This window comes from Heterodontus francisci, chromosome 13, assembly GCF_036365525.1.
Source record: "Heterodontus francisci isolate sHetFra1 chromosome 13, sHetFra1.hap1, whole genome shotgun sequence".
In the NCBI taxonomy this organism is placed as follows: domain Eukaryota; kingdom Metazoa; phylum Chordata; class Chondrichthyes; order Heterodontiformes; family Heterodontidae; genus Heterodontus; species Heterodontus francisci.
Window position 1 is genome coordinate 119,258,531 of NC_090383.1, and position 6,477 is coordinate 119,265,007.

The following is a 6,477-nucleotide window of genomic DNA, read 5'->3' on the forward strand; positions in this document are numbered from 1 at the left end:
CTAAGGAGTGTCTTAAAGGAGGAGACAAAGACGGAGAGGTTTAGGGAGGGAATTCCAGGGCGTAGGGTCCAAGCTGCTGAATGCAATGAAAATTGGGGATGCACAAGAGGCCAGAATTGGAGGAGTGCAGAGATCTTGAAGGTTTGTCGGGCTGGTAAAGGTTACAGAGATCAGAAGGGGCGAGGCCAAGTAGGGATTTGAAAACAAGGATGAGAATTTTAAAATCAAGCTGTTGCCAGATCGGGAGCCAATGTAGGTCAGCGAGCACAGGGGATGATGGGCAAACCGAATTTGGTGCGAGTTAGGATACAAGTGTGTGGCAAGTCTTTACCAAGTAATTTACATATCTGTGTCCCAATCAGCTGCAGGGTACTGCAGGAGTATCAGAGTCAGATTGGGAAGAGGAGGAGCAGATATCAAGTGTCCTACTCTTCTTCAATGGGAGATGCCATTTTTCATGGAGTGTGTCTTCAATCTAATGGCTTCAAGAAAGCAAAAAACCAAAACATAATCTACAGACAGCTGTTGGAGGATAAGCCAATGAAAGAAATGCAATGAATCTGCAATATCCCCTCAATGATCCCAAAGGTTAATTCCCTCAGGCTTGTGGTATTATAATGATTTGTGGAGATTCTCCTTGAAAGTGCCACCCCTTTTCTCCACCAGATAATGAAGGCTCACATAGGCCTGGAGGAGAAGAATAATTGGCTGATTTATCTGAAGCCTTAGTTTTTTATTATTCATTCATGGAATGTGGACATCACTGGCAAGGCCAGCATTTATTGCCCATCCCTAATTGCCCTTGACAAGGTAGTGGTGAGCTGCCTTCTTGAACCGCTGCAGTCTGTGTGGTGCAGGTACACCCACAGTGCTGTTATAAAGGGAATTCCAGGATTTTGACCCAGTGACAGTGAAGGAACTATGATATAGTTCCAAGTCAGGATGGTGCGTGGTTTGGAGGGGAACTTGCAGGTAATGGTGTTCCCATGCATCTGCTGCCCTTGTCCTTTTGCCCTTGGCATATCATCTGTGGTTCTGTTGATAGCTCTCTTGTTTCTAAATCATAAACCACTCCAGACATATGGACATGCAAACCTGGGCTCACATTCCACTTCTACACTTTTGGGGGTGCTATCTTTCAGTTGTGATGTTAAACCAAGGTTCCTCTCCTATCAAAGGTAGATGTAAAGGATCCCATAACACTATTTAGACATTTAAGGGGATACTTCAGAATAAGTATATTCCTACTATAAAGAAAAATTCTAAGGGGAGGACCCACCATCTGTGGTTAACTAAAGAAGTTAAAGAAAACGTCAAACTTAAGGAAAAAGCATATAATTGTGCAAAGATGAGTGGCAGGTCAGAATATAAAGAACAGCTGAGAATGACTAAAAGGTTAATCAGGAGAAAGAAATTAGAGATTGAGAGGAAGCTAGCTAGAAATGTAAAAACGGATAGCAAGAGTTTCTACAGGTAATTAAAAAGGAAAAGAGTAAATAAAGTGAGTGTTGGTCCTTTAGAGAATGTGCAGTTAATAGTAGATAATAAGGAAATGAACAAATATTTTGCTTCTGTCTTCACTATAGAGGATACAAAAATTACACCAGCAACAGCTGTAAATCAGGAGGTGGAAGGAAGAGAGGAACTTGCTGAAATTACAATCACCAGGGAAGTGGTACTGAGCAAACTGATGGAGCTGCGGGCTGACAAGTCCCCGGGTCCTGATGGGCTTCATCCTAGGGTCTTAAAAGAGGTGGCTAGTGAGGTAGTAGATGCATTGGTGTTAATTTTTCAAAATTCGCTAGATTCTGAAAAGATTCCATCAGATTGGAAAGTAGGAAAGATTTCACAGGCTAGGCTTGTATCCTCTGGAATTTAGAGGAGTAAAAGGTGACCTGATTGAAACATATAGGATCTTGAGGGGTGTTGACAGGGTGGATGTAGAAAGGATGCTTCCCCTTGTGGGAGAATCTAGAACTAGGGGTCACTGTTTAAAAATAAGGGGTCACCCATTTAAGACAGAGATGAGGAGAACTTTTTCTCTCAGAGGGTCGTGAGTCTTTGGAATGCTCTTCCTCAAAAGGCGATGGAAGCAGAATCTTTGAATATTTTTAAGGCCGAGATAGATAGATTCTTGATAAGCTCGGGGGTGGAAGGTTATCGGGGGTAGCTGGAAATGTGGAGTAATCAGTTCAGCTTATTGAACAGTGGAGCAGGCTTGAGGGATCGAATGGCCTACTCCTGCTCCTACTTCATATGTTCGTATGTTAGCTTGATGTCTGTCGTGGGGAAAGTGTTAGAATCGATCATTAAGGAGGTTGTAGCTGAGCACTTAGAAAAACTCAAGGTAATTAGGAATAGTCGGCATAGTTTTGTGAAAGGGAAATCATGTTTAACCAATTTATTGGAGTTCTTTGAAGGAGTAACATGCACTTTGGATAAAGGGGAGCCCGTTGATGTACTGTACTTGGATTTCCAGAAGGCATTTGACAAGGTGCCACATAAAAAGGTTATTGCATAAAGTAAGAGCTCATGGTGTAGGGGGTAACATATTAGCATGGATAGAAGATTGGCTGTCTGGTAGAAAACAGACAGTATGCATAAATGGGTCCTTTTCTGATTGGCAGCATATGATGAGTGGAATCTCGCAGGGGTCTGTGCTGGGGCTTCAAACTTTTTACAATTTATATCAATGACTTAGATGAGGGAAGCGATGGCATGGTAGCTAAATTTGCAGATGACACAAAGATAGGAAAGCATGTTGTGAAGAGGACATAAGGAGGTTGCAGACCAATATAGATAGGTTGAGTGAGTGGGATAAAAATCTGGCAAATGGGAAGTGGGAAGTTGTTCACTTTGGCAGCAAGAATAAAAAAGCAGATTATTACTTAAACCAAGAACAATTGCAGATTTCCAAGGTGCAGAGGGATCTAGACGTTCTAGTGCATGAGTCACAACAAGTTAGTATGCAGGTATAGCTAGTAATAAAGAAGGTTAATGGAATGGTATCCTTTATTACGAGAGGATTTGAAAATAAAAGTAAGGATGTTATGCTTCAGTCATACAGGGCATTGGTGAGACCACATCTCAAATACTGTGTGCAGTTTTGGTCTCCTTATTTAAGGAAGGATGTGAATGCTTTGGAGGCAGTTAGGAGGTTTACTAGATTGATACCTGGAATGAGCGGGTTGTCTTATGAAGAAAGGTTGGACAGAAAGGGCTTGGGTTTTCACAGATTCTGGTGATTTTTATTTCTGGTTTCTTCCCATTTAGCCTTGGCGGAGTTGAAATTCACTACTTAACTGGTCCAGCCATATAAATACCATGGCTGCAAGAGCAGGTCAGCGGCTGGGAATTCTGTGGCGAGTAACTCACCTCCTGACCCCCCAGAGCCTGTCCACCATCTGCAAGGTACAAGTCAGGAGTGTGATGAAATACTCTCCACTTGCATGGACGAGTGCAGCTCCAACAACACTCAGGAAACTCGACACCATCCAGAACAAAGCAGCTTGCTTGTTTGCACCCCATCCACCACCTTAAACATTCCCTCCCTCTGTCACCAACACAGTGGCAGCAGTGTGTACCATATAAAAGATGCACTGCAGCAACAACTCATCACGCCTCCTTTGCCCACACTTTCCAAACCTGCGACCTCTTCCCCCTAGGACAAGGGCAGCAGACACATGGGAAAACCACCATCTGCAAGTTCCCTTCCAAGTCACATACCATCCTGACTCAGAACAATATATTGCCATTCCTTCACCGTCTCTGCGTTAAAATCCTGGAACTCCCTCCCTAACAGTACTGTGGATGTACCCGCATCAGATGGACTGCAGTGGTTCAAGAAGGCAGCTCATCACCACCTTCTCAAGGACAATTAGGAATGGCCAACAAATGCTGGTCTCATCAGTGAGGCCAATGTTCCACAAAACGAATAAAAAGAAACAAGTCTTCAGCACTACAACTGGGATCTTGTCAGGCCACATAGTCTTTGCTATGTTCAGTGTGTTCAACTGTTCGTGACATCATGTGGAGTGAATTGAATTGGCTGAAGACTGGCAGCTGTGATGCTGGGTTCCTCAGGAAGAGGGTGATATGGATCATCCACTTGGCACTTCTGGCTGGAGATAGTTACAAGTGCTTCAGCCTTGTCTTTTGCACTCACGTGCTTGGCTCCCCCATCATTGAGGATGGAGCCTCCTCCTTATAATGGTGTTTAACTGCCCACCACCATTCATAACTGGATGTGGCAGGACTGCAGAGCTTCTATCGTCCAGCCTAGTTAGAATCACAGAATCTTGCAGCACATAATGTGGGTAATCAGTCCGTTGTACCTGTGCTGGCTCTTTGAAAGAGCTGTCCAATAACATATAACACTGCAAATTATTTTCAAATACATGGGACTGGAGTCACATATAGGTCCCGACCAGGTAAGGACAGCAGGTTTCCTTTCCTAAAGGACATTAGGTAAAGTGGGAACCCTCAGGATTCTTCCACTTACATCCAATGTTCTCCACTGAGAGTCAACCAGTTCCATTGAAAGCCATGCAAAAATCCCCAAAAGTTACCTGTACTCAGGGCCCCTGGCTCCCTTCGTCTCTGAGAAAGGTATCTGAAGAATGGAGACCATTGTGATGTCAGTACAGCAATGTAATAATGTCACATGACTCATGGCTGTAACAAGGGAGAATGAGACCAACGTTCTACCTTGATCTTAACCTTCATCTCTCATGTGGTCTCTAACTCATGGTGTAACTACCTGTACCCTGCTTTTGCAATCTAGAGGCATACAGCAGTTTATAATATTCCTTATAAACCCTTAACTGCACTTGACTTTGTTTTCCCCTTGTTGCAGCAAGTTTTAATCAGTAACAATTGTCTACTTACGAGAAATGTTCATTTTACATCTATTAAAAGAAACTTGACCTCTAATGTAGATGGTATAGGTCTGTTGGCAGATGATTGAATAAAGCTCTCCCTCCCCCCTCAGATGTGTCAGACTGGGCTATCCTCTATAGCAACCGTTGCTAGGGTTGACAAAGAAAACCATTTCCCACCCCCTTTTCCTCCATTGTTCCCTTTCATCTGGCCTTTGCTGAATTTTGTACCTTACTTATTTGCAGCTTTTATTTGGTGCCCATGTGCCCAAATTACATGAAGTAAAAAAAAAGAGAATGAAGGCCATACTTGGCAGAAAAACCAACTGAGGATGATTGGAGTCAACTCAATTTTTATTTCATCTTGAATGATCCAAAGGGTTTAACGTTAAGATCGTGCCATCACCACTTTGTGTTTGGAGGTGGTTGCTTAGAGGCAAATTAGTTCACAAGATTGATTACTGGGATGAAGGGACTGCCCTATGAGGAGAGTTGGAGCAGACTAGGCCTATATTCCCCAGACTGGTAGGTAATTTAATGGAAACAACATTTTTAAGGGGTTTGACAGGGTAGATGCTGGGAGGATGTTTCCCCTGGCTGGAGAGCCAAGAACTAGGGATCAGTCTCAGGATAAGGGGTCAACCATTTAGGACTGATAGGAAGAAAACTGTCGATACTCAGAGGGGTGAATCTTTGGAATTCTGTATCCCAGATATTCAAAACAGAGATCAACAGATTCTGATACGAAAGGAATCAAATGATTATGGACACAGGCCTGGAAAGTGGAGTTGAAATAGATGATCACTCAATCTTATTGAAAGGCAGACGGGGCAAAGGGGGCCAAATAGCCTGTTTTGCTCCTTTCATTCTATGAATGTTGCATTAAACTTCCCAATGTGGCATGGTCATAAGCTTCTCTCTAGTAAGGATGGTGGTTAATGATGGTTCTACATCATCTGACATCATAGAATTTTCCAAATGTCAAGGATGCCTTCACTGCCAAAGGTCAAAGACCTTAAACACCGTTACCAGTCCTAAAGAACTCAGCCACTTCTGGGACAGTCCAATCCTCAAAGAAAGACTTGTATTTATATAGCATTTTTTGCAACCCAAGGCATCCCAAAGTATTTCACAGCCAAGGAAGTACTTTCAAAGTGTAGTCACAGTTGTAATGTTGGGAAATGGGGCAGCCAATTTGTGTAAGGAAGCTCTCACAAACAGCAATGAGTTAATGAACTGATAGCGCCGTGGGATCTTTTACACTCCTGATGGCAGACAGAACCTCCCAACTCCAGCTCCTCACAGACCGCGTTAGGGAACTGGAGCTGGAGCTGGATGAACTTCGGATCATTCAGGATGCTGAGGGGGTGATAGCGAGCAGTTATAGGGAAGTAGTGACACCTAGGTTACAAGATAAAGGTAGCTGGGTGACCGTCAGGGGAGGGAAAGGGAATAGGCTCACAGTGCAGGGATCCCCTGTGGCCGTTCCCCTCAATAATACGTATACTGTTATGGATACGGTTGGGGGGGACAACCTACCAGAGGAAAGCCACAGTGGCCAGGTCTCTGGCACTGAGCCTGGCTCAGTGGCTCAGAAGGG